Raw genomic sequence first — 22,396 nt, forward strand, 5'->3', positions numbered from 1 at the left:
GCCATGTAGTAGTCCTAGTACCAATCATCTCAATAATTTCACGTACCAACATCCACAATTAAGTTACTGGTTTATAAACCATCAACCACAATTTATCTAGAGCGTTGACTTAATGTTTTTCAGCAAAGTTTTTTTCCCCATCTAAGGTAACATTTCTCATATTATGGACCCCTCCCTTGAGATTGTTAAAATGAAGAGACTTGGGTACCACCCACAACTCTCTGAGGTTAAGGCCCAGGAATCTGCGTTTTCACACACTCCCTCAGAACATTCTCTCTCACAAGGACTTTCCCTTAAGGGAACTACTGTTACACTCAGTACTGAATAGTGTATGTGTATTTTTGTTTTCTATTAGAATTTTGCTAGTGGGGCTTTGATTGGCAATAGGATGTGGCTGGAATAACATAGGGATTTTAGCCTGCATTGTTAGCTAACTACCTGGGTTCCCTGTGACATGTCTCTTAGGTATCTCTAGCTCAGCAACTTTCCCACTCTCATCAACCTTCCCATCCTCAATCCACCCAACCCCCACTCTCCCACATTAAAATCAAAGAACCTCTATGGTAAAGTCCCTGGTTAAACAATCATCTTCAGGTACTGTCAAAGTAAGATAACTGAACTAGGCTCCCTTGTTGGTACCAATCAGATTGGGTAGGAAGTGGTATGGACAGCAAACAGAATTGGCACATAACCAGGTATAGTTGCATGCAGGCCAGCATGAAAGTATCTGAATATTTGGTTAATTGAATTAAAACAATCACTGAGTTATTCTGAGATTGTGAAAACATAGTCAAAATTCAGCTCTTTACAATGCTTTTGCATCAGGAGTTGAGTGCATCAGGAAGACTGATAAATCATACATGGCTCATAAAGACTAAGAGCAAATCCTAAAATAATAGAGCTGGAAGGGACCCAAAAGATGACCCAGTCTGGGTTTTATTTTACAAATGAAGCAACCAGAGCCTGCAGAGGCCTAGTGACCAAGGTCATACAGCTCATTAGTGGCTGAGAACTACAATGTCCTAACTTCTGGCTGAGGGTTTTTTTCTATGATGCCTCCCCTGAGACTAAAATAAATCCCCACTACTAAAAAAGCAAAATCATCTTGTTCTTTTCTTTTCTCTTAAAAAAATGTCCTCATCTTCTCATTGAAGGACAAGAAAAAGTCACTAAAATAAAATGTGTAAACAAAGATGCTGACTCATGGATCGAAAAGAAACCTTAATAATTTGGTGATCCCAGTAAACATTCATTCACACGTTCATTCATTCTGAAAGCACTGTGGAATGAGCTTTCTCCTCATACCCAGAGAGAGCATGAGATGTTCTTGGGAGATAGGCAGTGCCATTTTAGTGAGATGACACTGAAAAGAGCTTGCTGTTTGGCTGCCAGGACCTCCCTCACTTGTCTTCAGCTGCCCCATCTACTCTCTTTCACTTTCTCAAATTGAACTGTTCACCCCAGGAGGCCAGGCTCAGTCTCCCTTTTCACCGTTCCTCCTGCTGTGCTCCCATCTGGTATGCCTTCCCACTTCTCTTTGGCTCTCCAAATTCTGTCATTCAAACACCTAGTTGAAGAGTCTTTGCCTTGTTCTTCAAGACTTATCTCTCCTCTTGGGTCACAAGGACTTTCCCTTTGATGAATTCCAGTTATACTCAGTACTGAATAGTGTAAGCATATTTTTGTTTTCCATTAGAATTTTGCTAGTGCAGGTTTGGTGGACAATAAGATGTGGTTTAAAGAGCATGGGGATTTTAGCCTGCATGGCTATCAAACTGCCTGAGTTCCCCATGACATGTCTTACAGGTATTTCTAGCTCAGCAACTTTCTCACCATCAGCAACTTTCCCATCCTCAATCCACCCAACCCCAACTCCCCACCCCCTGTCAAAGCTACTCCTCTTTCATTGTTCCTTATCTCACTAAATTATGTGACGCCATCTAGCCAGAAACTGGGGGTCATCTCTTACCATTATTTCTCCCTTACATCTTAATAATCATAAAGTATAATTTTCCCTTCTAAATATCCCCAGCATCTTCCCATTTCTGTTTACCACTACTCTTACTACCATTCTCAGGGCTGTCACTCCTTCTTCCCTAGATTATTATAATAATTTCCAAACTCCAACCTTGCCCTCTTCAATCCTTGCCCCATTCTGCTACCAGAATAATATTTTTAAAATTCTCATACTGTCACTTCCCTTGATACTCTCACTTCCCTGCTTAAACCTTTTGGCTGTTAGGATAGTTTCAGCTCATTCAAATCCCTTTCATAATCAAGTCTTTCTCCAGCCCTCTAGTCCCATCTCTTCCTACTTTCTCACTGTATTAGTCAGGGTTTTCCAGAGAAGCAGAACCAATATGATATATGTAGAGAGAGAGATTTAAGGAGGCGTTATGGAAATTAGTTCATGCAATTATGAAGTCCAAGAAGTTCCACAGTCTACCCTTTGCAAACTGGAGAGCCAGGAAAATCAGTGATGTCTTTCAGTCCAAGTTCCAACACCTGAGCACCAGAGGAGCTGATGGTCTAACTTCTAGTTTGAGGTTGAAGGCTTGAGAACTAGGGCAAAATTTCTGAGAACTGATTGGGGGAATGTTGATGCTGTTGCAAGACCCAGAGTCTGAAGGCTCAAGAACCAGGAGCTCTGATGTCTGAGAATGGGAGCAGATGGCTGTCTTAGATAAAGAAGACAGAGAGAGAATTCATGCTTCCTCCAACTTTTTGTTCTCTTTGGGCCTTCAATGGATTGAATGATGCTCACTGGCATTGATGAGGGTAGATCGTCTTTACTCAGATTCAAATGCTAATCTTTTCTAGAAATACCCTCACAGACACACCCAGAAGTAGAGTGTGTGTGTGTGTGTGCATGTGTGCGTGTTTGTGTGTGTGTGTGTGTTTTGTTTTTACCTAGCTATCTGGGCATCCCTTAGCCCAGACAAGTTGACACATAAAATTCCCCATTATCCCTAACTTGAACTTCATCTCCAGCCAGATTGAACTGCTTGCACAGTGCACCAGACTTCCTATTGCTGTTAGAGCTTTGCACATGCTGGTTCCTCTGCCTGAAGTGCCTTTCTTTCAGTGACTGTTCACTTCTAGTTTTTGAGGACTTAGCTTAGACACTATCTTCTCTAGGAAATTTATTTGACCCAAATATTACTACTGTGTGTTTTCATAGTATCCTGAGCTTATCTCTTTTTATGCATTAAATTATGCCCCCTAAATGATATGTTGAAGTTCTAACTCCTAATACCTATGAATATGACCTTATTTGGAAATAGGTATTTGCAGATATAGTAAGTTAAGATGCAGTCATTAGGGTGGGCCCTAATCCAATAAGACTGGTGTTCTTATAAGAGAAAGATGCCATGTGAAGGTTAAGATACACAGGGTGAATTCTATGTGATGACAGAGGTAGATATTGGAGTGATGTAGCTCAAGACCAGGAATCTCAAGGATTGACAGCCACTACTAGAAGCTAGGAAGAGGCACAGAAAGATTCCACCCAGAGTCTCAGAGGGAACATGGTCCTGCCAACACCTTGATTTCTGACTGCTAACTTTCAAAACTGTGAGATAATAAATATCTCTGTTGTTTTAAATCACCTCATTTGTCATACTTTTTTAGAGCAGCTCTAGGAAACCCATATACTCCTACTGTGGTACTTACCACACTGTATTGTATTGGCTTGACAGTTTTGCTTATCTTCTTTTTTTTCTCTTGAAAGGTGGTATTGAGTCTCAGACAACTTTGAAATCTAGTACACTTCTCAGTCCCTAGGAAATAGTAGTTGTTCAATAACTAGTGGATGAATGATGAATGCAGTGTTATAAAATGAACAAAAATATTATATTATCTCTAGTAAGGCACCTGACAAGGAGAAGTACTTGGTGAATATCAATTGCTTTCCCTTCTGCACCCTAATAGGTTAAAATCTTCTCAGGGGCAAGGACTCAGCCTTCTTCTCCGTTGTGTCCATTCTCAGTGCCTGGCGCAATGTAATAGAAACCGTAGGGGCTCCCCAACCATGCATATGCTCCTTCACATTCTTCAGCTTTCCTGGCACTTAGGGTTAGGGTCATGTACTGGAATCCACTCAGTATGCTATGGATAAAAGTGATATTAGCCAAATCCATCCTATTTAACGCTCTGGGTTTTTTCCCCATGCCATGGTAACCTTGGGGTCCCCATATCCCCGACTGAGTAGCACAAGATGAGAGACAGTGTCCTGACCTGCATAGGACTCACATGACTGAAAAGTAAACCTTTACTGTGTTAGCAACTGTGCTTTAGGGAGTTACTTATGACCATGGCAGAGCCTAGCCTATCTTGACTAATACACAAAACAATGTGGACACATGGGAGGTTCAGAGAAGTGCTTGTTGGTTGACTAGTTAAATCATCATAACAAATAGGATATCAGAGAGTTCTGACTGAATAAAGACTATTTGAGAAATACAGGCATCACTATGTTTCCTCTTGGCATGCTTTACTAGTTTTCAAAAAGTGTCTGGGGCTTGAATGTTTTAATTGAGAAGAAGTTGCCCAGCCAACACAGCTGCCTTGGTGAGGTTGTCTCACCAAGACACTGAGGACTGGTCCACGTGCCTGGGCTTTAAAAGAAATTTATTTAGTGGGACCACGCCTTAATGAATGCCACCGGCTTTGCCTTCCTCGTCTCTCTGCAGGTGAAAGAGGTATACTATTTATATTATCAAGCATGTTTTTGTACAAATTGATTATTATGCTGCAGCTCTTGCCATAAAGTTAATCAGGATAGTTAATTAGGACATTAAAATCTAAGCTACAGTAATTAGCTGGAAGTAAAGTAAATGTCTAGTAAGCTGGAAAACAGAGCATCACCAATAAAATACACAAATTGAACAGCCATTCTCTAGTAATGCAACTAAAATTTCACAATGCAAACAGAATAGCCACTTGTTACAAAAATGTGAATCTAAAGCTTTATTTGCACAGAGACATAAACCCCCTGAACTTCTGGGCAAATGTGCCAGTGTGTAATTGGTGAATTGGATCCACCTGACTTGACTGTGCATCCCATGTACCTGTGATAATACAGACTTGTTGATCACAGTGGTTTATTAATGCCAAGAGGGAAAAAGTCACCAACATCTGTTTATGATGATTGTCATAATGGGCAAGTGTGAGTACATACTGCTAAGATTTCTCACTCTTAGTGAGAATTAAGACAGTAATAATGCTCCTCAGTCCAGCTGCTTCTGTCTAGTTCATTCTCTCCCACATGCATAGATGACAGTTCTGTACCTTTTCCTCTCTCCCTAACCTCCAACACTTCCTTCCCAACCTCTTGCTCAGCTAATAACAATGTTTCTTATTTCACTGAAGAAACAAAGGCAATGGCAGAAGAACGTCCTCACACTCCCATGACCATACTTATCCACCTGCCAGCATCTGTTCCTATTTACTATGCCTTCTTTTCTATTATTATCGAAGAAATGTCTGAGATCCTATACCCGAGCAATAGATTCCAACCCCTCTTACCACTCAAGGAGTTGCCCCAGGAATCCCTCCCCCTCTCTCCTGCATCAATAGTTTGTTTCTTCTCTACCAGATTGTTCTTATTAATGCACAAGTGTCAAGAACTGCGAAGGGTCTGAGGTTTCACCCTACTTACAGACCACAAGTTAGCCTGCCACAGTTTCATAGTTGCTGGGAAAAGCCATAAGCTTCTTGGGTCATTGACAAAGGACTTAATTGCTGACAGCAACGGGAGTAGCCAGAGGATCAGCATTTTATTGTGCTGGTTACATGAGCCCCAGTTCCCACAGAGTGATGCAAAAAGGGCCAGGTGGTACTTACACACATAATGAGCTGCATTGTAAGAGAGGAACACTGAACTTGGGGAACTCGAATTATTTATTAACCTGGTCAGCAAACATGACAGCCTTTTGATCTGGAGAGAGACGCCCTCTCTGTCTTCAAAAGTTGTTCACTATACAAATATCCTTGAAAAGAAATTCTAGAGCCAAAGCAAAATTAGTGTCTTTTATCACAAGACATGCAAAAATGCAAGAGACTCATGGAAAATTGCCTTGTAACAAGTATGCTGTAATTTTTCCCACCATTAATGAAAACCTCTTTCCTGACCCCCATGTCCTCTCTGTGTACTGTTGCCCACCTCCTCCTGCCATTTCTCTACTCCTCTTTATGGCTATAATCTTTGAAAGACTTGTTTATAGTTGCTGACTCAAATTTATCTCCTCTTGTTCTCCCTTGAATACACCACCATTAAGTTTTCATCCTTAGGCTGCTTTGTCAAGATCACCAATAATTTTTGTGTTGCTAAATCCAAAGCTCAGTTCTTTTTTTCATATTTCTTGACTCCACTGCAGAATTTGATACAGTTGATCACTTCCTCCTCCTTGAAACACTTTCTTCCTTGAGTTTCTAGGGCAACTTTACTTTCCTGTTTTTGTCTTCTACTTCGTCTACTGCTCCTTCTCAGTTTTCTTAGCTGTTTTTTTCTTCATCTTCCATCATGTTGTAGCACTTCCAAGGTCAGAACTAGAGCCTCTTCTTTCTTCCATCTACTATATCGATACGTGGATATCTATCTCCAGGATATATACTCAGGATTATATCCTGAATATATTATATCCTTGGATATCCAGGATTATGGCTATAAAGCCATCAATGGAATGATGATGCTTTAGTCCAGTCCTGTCCTCTGAAATTTGAATTAATACTGAATTTGTCTAGCATATGTCTCTTCTTGAGCATCTCTTGGATATCTCAAATGTGCGATACAGAACTCCTGATTATACCACCCATAAACCTGTACCTTTCAAGCTTGCCTGACTTATCAAATAACAATTCCATTTTTTCAGTTGCGTAGGCCAAAACCCTTGGCATCATTTTTGCTTCTTCTATATCTTTTATATTTCACATTTCCTCAGCGGCAAATCCTGTTGGCTCTACCTTCAAATTATATCCTGAATTTAGTCATTCCTCACCACCACCACTGCTACCACCCAGGACTAAGCCACTATCATCTCTCCCTTGGATTTTTGTTAAGTCTCCTAAATGGGTTACCTTCTAACACTCTGGTTCCCTTTTAGTCTATGCTCAATGCAGAAAATACTGTTAAAACATTAAGTAGTTTGTGTCACTTTCCCCACTTGAAACTCTCCAATAGCTTTCCACTACATTCAAAGAAAAAGTCACAGTCTTTACAGAATCTTTTGCTCCTCATTAAGGCTTTGATATCAGCTTTTACTACTTTCCCCTTTGCTTGCCCCATGCCAACTCCTCTAATCTCCTTCTGTTCTCATCCCCAAACATGTTCCTGCCTTACAGCCTTTGTACTTGCTCTTTTCTCTGTCTACTATACTTTTCCCCCTAGATAGATTCACGGATTCTTCCCTCATCTTTTTTATATCTTTGTTCACATGTCACTTGAACATCAAATTGTAAAGTGGAGGTTCACCCCCACCGTGGACATTCCCTATATACCTTAGAACCTATTTTTCATCCATAACATTTACTAAAATCCAATCTACTATTAATATATACAGTCAGTTCTCACTATTCACTGTAGTTATGTCACTGCAAACAATGAATCAGTGAATACTGAACCATTACACTTTCTACGGGTCTGGGGTCACAATGCTTTTGTCACCCAAACAATACATAACCTTGTTTTATGTATGTTTCTATTTAAAAGAACCTTATTTAATATATATTGTTGATTCATAAACATTGAACTCACGGCCAATAGCACTAACACTCATGCCTGAAGGAAGCTTATCTAACACATGTATTTTCTCCATAAGTGACATTACTGCCTTCCTGTACTAAGGAACACTAAACAGCACTTTAGCATGATGCTTGGCTGGCAGCATTTTAAACAGAAAAATCATTAACACATAAAATGAGAGAAACCCATAACCTTATATGATACTTATTGTATGAGGATGTAAACAGGAAGGCGGAACTTTGCCTTGTTTGACACCAGCAAGCGATATGTGTGTCAGGCAACTCAAATTTTTCACTGCTCTGGCACGTTTTAAAATGACAACAAAAATGCTGTATTTTAATTCTGGGGTTACAAACAAATTTTAACACATAGATGAATTCACAAATATGGAGTCCATGAGTAATAAAAATTGACTGTGTTTATTATATATATTATTTATGTGCTTATATATGCAACTATTTTGTATTTATTGTGGGTTTATTCCAGCTAAAATGTAAACTTTATGAGCCTGGGGATTTCTGTCTGTTTATCTCACTGATGTGCTCCCAGTGCCTAGAATAGTATCTGGCACACTCAATGTTGTTGAATAAATGAATGAAAGTTTCTTTCTCTCCAGGTTGGGAACTGCAGTGCTAATGAGGATTTTGAGGGCCAGGAATGTTGATGTTGGAGGCCAGAGCTCCAGGGGCACCAAAGCCATTAAAGCATGTAGAGCCAAATGTCTGGGAAAGATGAGGTTCATATGCCAGAGAAGGAAGTCCAAATGGGTCACCAAACCCAAAGGAAGAGAAGCAAATCTGGAGGGCTAGGGATGGAGCCCAGGAGCAGAGCCCGTAGAGGAATGCACTGAGCAGTGGGCTGAAAGGTCAAATAGGAAGCAGTCAGGCAAATCTCTGAAACTGCGGTTAATGTCTTTGGCTTAATGTCTTTGGCTGGATATTTCATGACCATGATAGTGAGGTTTGTGAGAGAGCCAGCAATATGGAATATGCCACTATCTGTGAGCCGTTTGAAGCCAGCACGTGTGTCTGATTCATCTTTGTACCTCCAGCTTGTGGTATTTTAAAAATGCTTATTTATTAAGAAACAGCTATTACCTATCACAGTGCTCTTGGGTCAGAGGGAAAAAGAGAGTCTTTGCGCACATCCTTGGGTCTAGGGATCTTATAAAGGAAGGCCTCCATTCAGCCTGGACTTCATATTGACCAGGGCCTTAACTGGGTGTCCTCCTCCCTGTTCTCGCTCCCACTCTACCTCTCTGAGCCAGACATCTCTATTTCTGCAGACCTGTTGTGTCCTGCAGTGGACTCATCAAGACAAAATGTTTCCTGAAGTCAATCAACTCAGTTCTTCAGGACACCAGTTCTTAATCTGGAATATATAAATTGGTCTCAAGTCTGTGAACCTTCTGAAATGAAAAGTGTGAAATATGTGCATGTGCCTGTGTGAAATTTTTTAGGGAGAAGATTCATAGATTTCACTAAGGGCACTAATTTTTTAAAAAAATTTTGAGAACAATTCCTTGAATGATTCTGATTGTGCCCACAAATAAGAGGTAAAATAAAATAACAGCAGAGAACTCAATACAGTATCCCTAGGTGGTTGATTGCTCACTCATATAGAAAGGAATTCTAAAACTTCAGTGCGCATGGAAATCCCTTGGGGATCCTGACAGAAGCAGAGATTTCTGAGACCCTGAAATTGTGATTTAGAGAGTCCAGGTTAAGGTCCTGGAACTGGTCTTTTAAATAGACTTCACAGGAGATTCTGATGTATTCACCAGAGCACACTTCTGATTTTCTAAGCTGTTTGGCCAAGTAAGCTGTTTGCCCCTTCAGGGCAGTGGGTCTGAACCTGGCTGGGCACAAGAATCATGCAGTGAGCTGGTGGTCAGTGGTGCTGATGGTAGTGGTTTTAAAATACAGATGTTCTGGCTGAGTGCAATGGCTCACGCCTGTAATACCAGCACTTTGGGAGACCGAGGTGGGCGGATCACGAGGTTAGGAGTTCAAGATCAGCCTGGCCAATATGGCGAAACCCCGTCTCTACTAAAAGTACAAAAATTAGCCAGGCATGGTGGCATGCATCTGTAGTTCCAGCTACTCAGGAGGCTGAGGCACAAGAATCGCTTGAACCTGGGAGGCAAATGTTGCAGTGAGTTGAGATCGCACTACTGCACTCCAGCCTGAGCGACAGAGCGAGACTCCATCTATAAAATAAAATAAAATAAAATAAAATAAAATAAAATAAAACACAGATGTTCCAGGCCATACCTGAGAGACTCTAATTCACTAGAGCTGTGATAGGGATCTAAAGATCTATACTTTCAAACATCTCCCAAGGTTATTCTAGACATAGCCATGATCAGAACCACTACAGTAGAGACCAAGGCCAAAAGCATCTGTGTTTAAACAATTCCACGTACTATAGAAAGCTTTCCTGTGGATCTGGTTCCAGAAACAAACTAGAAGTTTAATATTACAACCGAGCTTTGCTGAAAAAATATTTCTATTTTGTTAACCTTTGGACTTCTCTTTAAAAAGCAAGTAAGCAGGTAACAATTTAACACATTAATGTTTTACTTTCACAGAAGTCAGTGAAGGGAAACATAACCCATGAACTGAATTTCAAAATGGAATATTAACCAAGTAAAGGCCAAAGTGAGATTCATACAAGAACCTCCTATGGTATTATCATAACTCCAAGCAACAGTTTGATTAATGAAAATGACTCAGTTAAGGAGCTGAGCAAAATCCCAGAAGGAACAATGGTGCCAAGAACTCGAAATTTTTAGAGCAGTATGTTTTTCAAACACCAAATAAGAACACTTCAAATGCATTATTAATGCTCAAAATCACCTCCAGTTATAGATAATGAATTTTCAGTAATTACCTTTGAGTCTAATAACCTCAAAATTATGAAGAGAAGCTAAATACTCAGTATCGAATAACAAAAACACAAACCACTATGTACCAATCATACAAAGGACCAACTTAAACCAAACCGCAAAAAAGGTTTTAGAATATTTTATGAAACATTCAATTCCATTGAAATGACAGTCATTCAGAGCTGATGTATTATGATTCAAGTGAAATAATGTATATAGAGTCTTTATAATGGTACCCATTATATAGTAAGTGTTTAGTAAGTTGACATCCTAACACCTTAAAAATCTGGAATTTTCTGGCAAGTCTGATGTGCATGAAACCGTCCATGTGATTTTGGAATGGGCTTTGTGACTGATGGTCTGGCCCCTACATATCATGATTAAAGTTCTCGAATCAAAGAGAAGTGAAGGCTGCCCTAATCTACCCTAAAAAGATGGATATATTTTCTAAAGTATGGAACAGTCAAGGAACATATTCTCCAACTTAGAACACAGCTCTAGTATAGTATAGATTTTAAAAAATTCAAGTGGTTTTACATTATTACTTCCAAGCCTCTTGGAAACTTGGTATGAAGTACCTGGATAGAGAAAAATAAAAACCTTAGAAAGAAAGGCAAATGCCTGAACACCCTGCATTTGTCTCAAAGAGTGTAGCATTTGGAGAAAAATCCTCTTGGGAGTTTTTCCAGGATTCTTCATCTCTTACTCCTATTTTCCATTGAAGCCCTTCACTGTCTTGTTTCCTGTCATGCATGTGATTTAGTGCTTAAGGTCCTTTCTTGCTTCCTTAATCCCTCATCAGCTAAGATCTTGCCATAGCCTTCCTCTGAGCTACACCACACCAGGCCTACTGAATCAGAAGCACATTTTATCAAGATTTCCAAGTCATCTGTATGTATAATGAAGTTAGAGAAGCATGGCCTAAGATGTATAATTTAGTTCCCCTTTTGCTTCATGATTTCTGTGGAGAACCTTAAATTGCACCTGAAGCAGTTTGTGGTTAATTCAGTAAACAATGGGGATCCAAGGAAAATTTTGAGCAGAAAAATGAAAAAACATATGCCTAAAATTTGTTAATCTTGATGACCAATGATAACCTTATTGCAGTAAGGTTTCTAAATTACTTTGGCTTGTGAGAGAGGTTGAGTAGAAGCTGATATTAGATATTGATATTAGAGCAAATGTGATGCACTATTTTAAAAAAAATTCACTGGCTTAGAATCTTATAATTAAGAACAGAATACGTCAAGTTTTGTGTTCCAGTTAAGCCAACATTTACCCTCCAGCCAGAGGAAGTATCCTTGCGATAGCATTTAATCATTTTCAACCACAACCTGAAGAGGTTATAATAGTTATTTTTTCTGATATGCTTGTGATTTAGCCTTATGAGTCATCCTTCTTAGCAAAACAGAAATTGGATCTGGAGCCATGGAATTGTACAGAAATAGCTCATGTTTCAGCTTCCCAGATTTCTCACTCTGCTTTTGCCATTTTTTTTTCTTTTTGAAAAGGACTCTCCTAACTGTGTGATTTCTGACCCTAGAAATCATCAAGTGTAGTTCCACACCACAGATACGTTGACCTTCTTCCAATGAACTGATCACCCGGTTCAGAAAACAAAAGCCAAATCACGCAAGAACACACACCAATAGAAGGTTACAGGCACCAATAGCACTGGTGAACAATATAAAACAAAAGGTGAAGATTTAAAGCACCGGGAGACACAGGAGGATAAGGACATTCAGAATGCAGTCAAAAGCTAGAACAGGAGAAGTCATAATAAAATAATTTTAGCAGAGCTAAAATTCTAAGCCTATCCAATGTAAAATTAGCAGCTATAATTTGTTGCTTACGTACCAGACACTTTATATATATATTTCCTAATTCCCCAACAACTCTGCAAGGTAGGTATCCTTATTTGCTCTTTGCAGACAAGTACACTGAGATCCAGAGTTTACCTAACTTGCCCCAAATCACAGACATATTAAAGGTAGAATCTGGGTATTGTCCCAGGTTTGACTGCCTCTGAAGTCAGTACCTATCCACTCCACCACAAGTCCTCTTTGGAGGGATCTTCTTCCATTTTTCTATTTGTTAGGAGTTACCCACTGTCAAAGAGATGAGCTCCTGGGCCTCCTAAGACAGCATTTTCCAGAATGTGCTCAACGGAACACAGGTCCTAAGAGATCTTCTGTAATAAAAAGAATTTTAAGAACTGGGTAAATTAGGGAATAGAGAATACTCAGAGGATCTCAATGCACATTTAAGACAGCCTTGAGAATTTACTTGACCTTGACACATTTGTTTTGCCTATATTTAGTATTTTTGAAAACAACATGGGAAGCTTTAGTCTCTTTTTGATACCTATGCCTAGGTATTTAATAGCAAGACAAACCAAACAAAAACCCTTAAGCATTATGGGAAAACCCACAGAGCCAGATAAAGAGCTCACGTATTTGTGAAGAACTAACTCCAAACTGATAACTAACTCCTGAAATTCCTTCTGCCTCCCTCTCTCCCATATCCTGCATCCATTTAGATTCTTAATTTTGATCTTTCTTTATCTTTCAAACCTGCCCTCTTCAGCACAGATAGAATATCCCTGCTGCCAGTGCCTGTTTTCAGAATCTTCAGTTCCACATTTAATCTTCCACACCTCATTTCTCCAATCAATTTCATCTTCCACACTTCATCGAGAAATCTTTCTAAAAAATTGAATGTTAAAAAATACATCTGCTTGTGCCAAATTTTGTTTTAACACCTCTGCTATCTCTCTGCTGCTTATTAGAAGAAGTTCAAGCCTTTTAGCTGGCACATGAAAACTTCACAGTCTGGTTCCAGTATATACCTTGATACTCTTTAATCAAGCTGATCACAACATCGTTTTCATCACATTCTGGGCCTTTCATGATTCCTTGTGTGGTGTTCCCTCTGCCCAGAACGATCTTTCCTTCCTTCTTTGCATGGCAAGCCCTTTTCCTCCTTTCCACCCAGTTAATTATCACCGCCTTATTAAAATGTTTTTACGTTTTGTGAGACAAAATTTTGCGACTTTCTTATGTTCTCACAGAGTTCTGTTTCTTTCTCCAAAAGTTTACCCAATATCTTTTTATTTTAATTGCTTTCTTGTTTTTCATTTTTACTCAACTGTAAACGTTTAAAAATAGAAACTATGTCTTATGTATTTTTTCAGTTTTGTATGTAATCGCTATTCATTAAATGTAGCAAAAATTGAAAGCTCATTACAGAGCACCCCAGATATAAATATTCAGTTAAGACAGCTGCTCCATTTTCACTTTCACACTCTCATTTTGAAGTTCAGCTTCATCATACTCCAAGCCTCTTGGATTTTCATGACTTTCTAAGTTTCACGGTGACTTCTTTAGGATTCCTGCCTGAAGTGTGGCAGTTGACCACAATACCATTTCTTTGATTATCTAATGCCTCATGAACCAAGCGTATCATTTCTGACACAAATATTTATGATCTAGACCATGCACTCATGCACTGGCTGTGGAGGAGAAGATTTTCCTTTTGAGAGGCATCTAAGCAGTTTCTTAAAAACTTAAAAGTTAGTAAATTGGGCACAACTGTCCCCCATAGCGCTGGATGTTTCCTTTGCTGTTCTCAGCGACCCTTAGCAAGATAGCAGTGTTCATGTGTGATGCAGCAGTTCTCAAAATGTGGTTCCTGGACCAGCATCAGCAGCACCACTTTGGAAATGAGAAAAGTACAAAATATTTTTATAGCAGCATGATTTATAATCCTTTGGGTATATACCCAGTAATGGGATGGCTGGGTCATATGGTACATCTAGTTCTAGATCCTTGAGGAATCGCCATACTGTTTTCCATAATGGTTGAACTAGTTTACAATCCCACCAACAGTGTAAAAGTGTTCCTATTTCTCCACATCCTCTCCAGCACCTGTTGTTTCCTGACTTTTTAATGATCGCCATTCTAACTGGTGTGAGATGGTATCTCATTGTGGTTTTGATTTGCATTTCTCTGATGGCCAGTGATGATGAGCATCTTTTCATGTGTCTGTTGGCTGTATGAATGTCTTCTTTTGAGAAATGTCTGTTCATATCCTTTGCCCACTTTTTGATGGAGTTGTTTGTTTTTTTCTTGTAAATTTGTCTGAGTTCTTTGTAGGTTCTGGGTATTAGCCCTTTGTCAGATGAGTAGATTGCAAAAATTTTCTCCCATTCTGTAGGTTGCCTGTTCACTCTGATGGTAGTTTCTTTTGCAGTGCAGAAGCTCTTTAGTTTAATGAGATCCCATTTGTCAATTTTGGCTTTTGCTGCTGTTGCTTTTGGTGTTTTAGACATGAAGTCTTTGCCCATGCCTATGTCCTGAATGGTACTACCTAGGTTTTCTTCTAGGGTTTTTATGGTATTAGGTCTAACATTTAAGTCTCTAATCCATCTTGAATTAATTTTCGTATAAGGAGTAAGGAAAGGATCCAGTTTCAGCTTTCTACTTATGGCTAGCCAATTTTCCCAGCACCATTTATTAAATAGGGAATCCTTTCCCCATTTCTTGTTTCTCTCAGGTTTGTCAAAGATCAGATGGCTGTAGATGTGTGGTATTATTTCTGAGGACTCTGTTCTGTTCCATTGGTCTATATCTCTGTTTTGGTACCAGTACCATGCTGTTTTGGTTACTGTAGCCTTGTAGTATAGTTTGAAGTCAGGTAGCGTGATGCCTCCAGCTTTGTTCTTTTGACTTAGGATTGCCTTGGAGATGCGGGCTCTTTTTTGGTTCCATATGAACTTTAAAGCAGTTTTTTCCAATTCTGTGAAGAAACTCATTGGTAGCTTGATGGGGATGGCATTGAATCTATAAATAACCTTGGGCAGTATGGCCATTTTCACGATATTGATTCTTCCTATGCATGAGCATGGTATGTTCTTCCATTTGTTTGTGTCCTCTTTGATTTCACTGAGCAGTGGTTTGTAGTTCTCCTTGAAGAGGTCCTTTACATCCCTTGTAAGTTGGATTCCTAGGTATTCTATTCTCTTTGAAGCAATTGTGAATGGAAGTTCATTCCTGATTTGGCTCTCTGTTTGTCTGTTACTGGTGTATACGAATGCTTGTGATTTTTGCACATTAATTTTGTATCCTGAGACTTTGCTGAAGTTGCTTATCAGCTTAAGGAGATTTTGGGCTGAGACAATGGGATTTTCTAAATATACAATCATGTCATCTGCAAAGAGGGACAATTTGACTTCTTCTTTTCCTAACTGAATACTCTTGATTTCTTTCTCTTGCCTGATTGCCCTAGCCAGAACTTCCAACACTCTGTTGAATAGGAGTGGTGAGAGAGGTCATCCCTGCCTTGTGCCAGTTTTCAAAGGGAATTTTTCCAGTTTTTGCCCATTCAGTATGATATTGGCTGTGGGTTTGTCATAAATAGCTCTTATTATTTTGAGGTACGTTCCATCAATACCGAATTTATTGAGCGTTTTTAGCATGAAGGGCTGTTAAATTTTGTCAAAAGCCTTCTGCTGCTATAAAGACACATGCACACGTATGTTTATTGTGGCACTATTCACAATAGCAAAGACTTGGAATCAACCCAAATGTCCATCAGTGACAGACTGGATTAAGAAAATGTGGCACATATACACCATGGAATACTATGCAGCCATAAAAAAGGATGAGTTTGTGTCCTTTGTAGGGACATGGATGCAGCTGGAAGCCATCATTCTTAGCAAACTATCACAAGAACAGAAAACCAAACACCACATGTTCTCACTCATAGGTGGGAACTGAACAATGAGATCACTTGGACTCGGGAAGGGGAACATCACACACCGGGGTCTATCATGGGGAGGGGGGAGGGGGGAGGGATTGCATTGGCAGTTATACTTGATGTAAATGACGAGTTGATGGGTGCTGACGAGTTGATGGGTGCAGCACAGCAACATGGCACAAGTATACATATGTAACAAACCTGCACATTATGTACATGTACCCTAGAACTTAAAGTATAATAAAAAATAATTAAAAAATAAATAAAATAAAATAAAATAAAAAGTACAAAATATCTGCCCCCTACCTCTGGCACACAGAATCAGAAACTCTAGAAGTGGAGTTCCATAAGCTGTGTTTCCACAAGCCCTCCAGCTGAGTGTGAAGCACACTGAAGTTTGAGAACCACTGCCGTAAGAGCTTGGGCTTCTAAAACAGACTACTTGGATTGAAATCCTAGTTCTTCCTCTGCACCTTGTGTGTTTCCTGACACCTCTGGTGCTCCATCTCACATCCTCTTGGTCTGCATTTTTCTCCTGCCATAGCTGGGATACCTATCCCAATCATACTTTGCCTCAGCTGCACTGTTGTCTCTTGCTTTGTGCTTTGTCATCACCACATGGTACACCTGTAGAAACCTGTTCAACACTCTGATTCATGCACAAGCCTGAAAATGCAGGGAAATTAACTACTTGTGGGACAAACCTTTAACCAATGGAGATGGGAGTCAGTTATTAATTAGTCTCTTCTGTTTCTTGAGGACAATTTTGTGGCTTGTTCTCCTCAGCCCCTCAGAACGTCTCAGGAGTTTTGAGGCTCTTTGCCCACTCAGTGACCATGTCAGTTACACACATTGGACTGGCTTTCCCTGCTTCCCTCTTTCACTCTTCTCAGTCCCCCATTACTAGTCATTAGGGCCAACTCCCAAAATAAACTATTAATGGGCAGGCAAGTCCATGTGTCCGGCTTTTTGGGGAATTCCAGGTTAGACATCTTATGAACACACAATTTAAAAATATATAATATTAAATGGTAGTTCAATAGAGGCATTTCTACAGAGAGATATCTAACACAGATGCATTTTTGTGGTATGTTCAAAGTTGTTAACATATGGAAAATCAGGATTGTAACCCTTGAAACAGTTTGTGAGGGAACAGTAGGTTGTTGGGTGCAGAATGCATCAAATTTACAGTCTGGTGATTTACATCAAATTTACAGTCAGTGACTGAGGAAGGCATCTGAGAGCTGCAAGGAATTTGTCTCTGTGGCCTAGCAAAAATTATAAACATTCAAACCCCAAAACCACCTAGAATCAACATCAAGACAAATCCATTCTCCAACATGATTTTTCTCCTGAAATCTGTAGGGTGCTCCCCTGGGGCCATTTTCTCTGTCATCTTTGTGTTAATTTGGTACTGAATTTTATCTATAGAAGAATCATGGTGGGGGTTGGAGGGCAGTTTGCAGTAAAATCTACTTGTGGAGAATTCTACAGTGCTTAAAAGCTAAAACCACTGGATTCCCAAGAACCCACTGTAATATAGTGTGTGAAGTTTGAGTCTGGTTTTTAGAGACAATTCAACAGTGTCAGAATTTTCTACAGATTCCCACATACTTTCAAGGGTAAAGAGTTTAGTTGGGAAACTAAGTTTTCCAGTTTGGCCAACAGCAGGGTATTAATAATGGAAAGGGTGATAAGGAGAGCAGTGTGGTGTGGTGGGAAAAAGCAAGGTATTTGCATTCAAAAGATATGAAGTAATTACTTCTGCTATCCTGCTTATGTCCTGTTACTCCCTTTAGACTCAGTTCTTTCAATATTAAAATTAAAAAGCATGAATTATCTCTTCTACAAAACCTAGCTGTATTATGACATGATCATTTGAAAATTATAGATATAAGTGTGGTGTGAGTGTGTAAGTCTGTGTGTGGGATATGTTTGTGTGTAATCATGTTACTGCATGTAATATCCTTTTGTGGCTTTTGGGGTAGAATCTCAACTCTTTAGACTTGCCTTATAAAATTCTTCATGATTACAATCTGGTCTATGTCTCCAACCGGTCTCTTGTTTTATATTCTACACATACCAAATGTCCCGTCACCCCAGGCGATTATGTCTCTTGCCTGTAGCCCCTCAAACATGTTGTTACTCTGTCAGGGTCTCTATCCTTCCCCTGGCTTTTATCTACCAGCCCTTCAAGTCCCAAATAATTATAAAAGCAATAATAATACTAGTTACAGTATACTAGTAATGATAGTTTGAGTAATATTAAGACAAAAATAATAGTATTGACTATATCTTTGCAGAGCTTACTGTGTCCAGCAGCTAGGGTAATAACTTTTCATACATCATCTCATTTAAATTTTTATCCCAGACTTATGAGGTTGTTTTATTGTTTTCATTTTAAACATTAAGGAACAGAACCCTGAAAAAGTGCCTGCTCAAAGTCATTTCCTCCTGAAAGACCTTCCTGATCTCTGAAATCTCCAGTAGCTTCCCATGCTATGGGCTCCTATGGCACCAATAATCGCAATTAACACTACATTATGATATCCACGATGCCCCACAAAGAAGTCTTGCTTACTCTTATATTCTTAATTACTGGCACAGTATTTAGTACATAGTACACACTAAATAAACAATGATTGAATGAATGAACTAATAGACTCAGAACTCTCCTTTCACAAGATTGTGATTTAGTCTACTAAACATCAGTGTATCCCATTCCTCAATTTTGTCCATCCTCCCTTTGCTTTATAATTTCTAGTTACTGAACGCATACTCATACTCAGTTATTATATCTATAACTATATATATATAATTATATATATACTGGGTATGCACTCAGTAACTAGATGCTTAGTATCTGAACCCTTGTCAAGCTTCAGTAGCAGGTAGGACCCTATCTCTCATTAAGAAAGCCAAAGGACTTGCAAGGATATTCCTTCAACCAGGACTGTTCTCTGAATACCATTGTAGTTACAACACATGGAGCTGCTCCTGGCTTTGCTGCTTTGTGAATTACTAGAATCTACGTAGTATTATTTCCTGAGCTGTGTATAGAAGTCAGAAAAGGCTAACAAATAGAAGCCTCCCACAAAGTCCAGACTGTCTCTCTCCATGTGCCCTGTAAACAGGACAATATGAGAACTTGAAGATTCAACTTGCCTTGCCTCTGGAGTGGTCCTTAGGTAGTTGAGCACCCATCCTACTTGGCAGAAATTCCATATGGATTAATGTGAGTTGTGAGTGGGGTACAATGAATTTCTCAGTAAAGGAATAAAATAACATGCCATGGTTTGTCCCTCATTTGAGATACTCTTTCTGGCTAATTTTCTCTTTCTTGCAATTGGATCACAGCCAGATCCGCTTTTATTTTTCAAAACCCAGAGACATCACGACTTGACAGGATGGTCTTCCTTGTTAGTCATCAGAGGCCTCAATTAACTGTAGATTCTGCCACAATCAAAAGGAAAGTTGGCAGTCTTTAATTAAAGCCAAAACTTCACTTAAACATTTTCTCTTGCAGAGATACAGGTGTAACAAGAAAGGGTATTCCAGTTATAGTTTCAGAATCCACTGCTTATAAAGTATCATTTCCTTGTGTATAGAGACTCATTCACTTAGGGTTCTACCATAGCAGCTGCTTCACATTTTGAAATGGAAGCAAAAGGAATTTCTAAAACAAGCAGATGTGGTGTGATAGGACTACCGGGTGGGGTCTCAGGTCCTAAATGTTGTTCTTGACTATATTGTGGATCTCACGATTTTATAGGAACATCCTGGCTCCCACGTTTAGCATCTGTTTCCAGATTAAATTGGGTTAGAGTAAGTGTCTAGGGCAGTCCCTGTAAGGCAAAATATTTTTTAAAAATTTTTAAATGTAGTTTGAGAAGTGTAGAAGGAGGAAGGACAGTCCCATACCATATGTTTTGGTGGTGATGGGCAGGGTCTTCTCTGCAGCTTCTGAAGTTCTGGGTGGCCTGAGTCTGTGGTCTGTGTGTCTGTGTGAATGGACCTAATTTTCCACCCCCTGGGGTGGCTCTGACTCAACCCAATCAGGAGAATACTTTGGTAATCCATCTAAAGGGAGAAAAACAGCTTCTCCGACCCTAAACTTTCCAACTCAGACAGGGGAATAAGGAGCCTTGAATCCAGATGTGTTGCCCACAGTGTTAGCCAGATGTTGAGAACCAGCTGTCTCATAGACTCATTTGTCTCCTTTAATTTTTGTCCAAATGTGTGCCAACACCAGGATCCAGCAGAAAGTTTTATTGCAATCTCCCTTCTTCTCAAAACTTCTCTGTAAATGCTGGCAGCACTCAAAAGGTGACAGGAATGGGAGTAGGAGTAGCAAGTCACAGCACTAAGACACTTAAAAACTGAGACAGAAGGATGCTGATCACCTCTGATCTACCACATGACACCTTACAGGAGTGAAAAAAAACAGGGAAGCCTGACTCCACTGAGCTTTACCACAGTCAGCAGCTATTTGGGACATGTAATCTCAATCTCAAGGTTTCTGAAACAGAATCATCTAGAAGTGCTTGCTAAAAAAACATATTCTAGATTCCTGCCCTTCGTATATGGAATTTGGGGCCAGGAAATATGAATTTTTTTAAAGTTCCTGATATGATTCTTAAGTACTCCAAAGTTTGAGGACTTCTGCATATTTGAGAGTATAGGCACTGTGCTCCAGCTACCGTGAAGATCCACTTAACTGCTTAACCATAATAAAGTCATGTTTATTTAAGTCATAAAATACCCCCCAAGTTACTATCCCAGTGGGCTCTCTAATGTACCACATTTTACCCCAAATTCCAGTTGCTAACTCTCATTCACATTATTCCTGATGCCTGCATAGCCTTATTACCTGGTTTCCTGTCTCCTCTTAGTTTCAGGAACATAAAACTCTTAAAATGCCAGAGCTCGAAGGGATCAACTCTCCCAACAAATAGATACTGAGAATCTAGCATTATTTTAAGGAGCTCCAATCTGTGGAGCCAGAGCCATATCAGTCCAGAGGCCACACCATCTAAAGCAAGCACCAGGTATATTGCCCTCTTTTTGCTATTTTTCTGTTTGTGACTAGTTCTCTATGAGAATAGGTTCTGTGTATTATCATCATTATAATCCCATGCATTTAGCACATGCCTGCACATTGCAAGCTTATGACAAAAATCTGTTTAATATAGGAAAGAAGGAAGGAAATAATTTTCTTAAACAGAATTCATGTGGACCTGAGCTACCACTAATAGCCTTTATGCAGGCGAGACTGTTGGTGTTCATCAGTAACTGGCGCCATCAATAAACTGCATTAATTTTCTTGTGGGCACCAAACCACACTTTCCAGTCTCCTTTGTGGTAGATGTGGTTGGTCACACTACTGAGTTCGAACCAAAGAAAAGTGAGTAGAATTGAAAGGTACCACTTCATGTCTTGGGCCATGAAGACCTCCTAAACTGGATGCTTGTTCTATTTCCCCATCCGCCAACTAAATGGAGTTGACTAAGGCCCTAGAGGAAAGTGGATTGACAAGACTATAGAGCCTTCAGTCTCTGACTATGTGGAACTAAAGCCCCCTGGCCTTCACTGGATTATATGTGGGCAAGAAAGAAGCTTCTATGTTCTGCATTCATGACAATTTTGCATTGTTTGTTACATCATCTAGCCTATTCAACTAGTTATCCTTGGAAAGAGTCATGTTCTCACAGTTTTTGCCATTTGCTATGATGTTGCATTAGCCAGATGTCATTGAAATCATGTTTCTCTCAGTCTTAATTTTCCTGGTTCCAGAGAGTCTGCACTTACCAGATCTATGGTCACCAGCCAAAGAGTCAATATCTCTGTGTCTTCCAAAGTGGTGAATAATACAAGAAAGGATCTATACCAAAGAGAAGAAGGTAATATGTTCAGCCAATTTTCATCATTACCAAAGTGACCCAATCATGAGGGCCAACTTCACAGGCCATATGCTTAGTTTATGGTTCTGCTGTTGCCATCTTGAAATACTT

At 39.6% G+C, this 22,396-nt stretch overlaps 1 long non-coding RNA gene across 1 annotated transcript in view; it reads right to left on the bottom strand.

The window, feature by feature from the left end:
• Window positions 1-16,691: 16,691 nt before the first annotated feature.
• Window positions 16,692-22,396, bottom strand: part of LOC110744141 — an 86,266-nt gene continuing 80,561 nt past the window's right edge. The window contains exon 6 of the long non-coding RNA XR_002524346.2: window positions 16,692-22,266. This is a non-coding gene — a long non-coding RNA (uncharacterized LOC110744141). The remainder of the gene's footprint in view (window positions 22,267-22,396) is intronic.

The sequence above is a fragment of the Papio anubis genome, chromosome 11 (assembly GCF_008728515.1).
Source record: "Papio anubis isolate 15944 chromosome 11, Panubis1.0, whole genome shotgun sequence".
NCBI classification, from domain to species: Eukaryota; Metazoa; Chordata; class Mammalia; order Primates; family Cercopithecidae; genus Papio; species Papio anubis.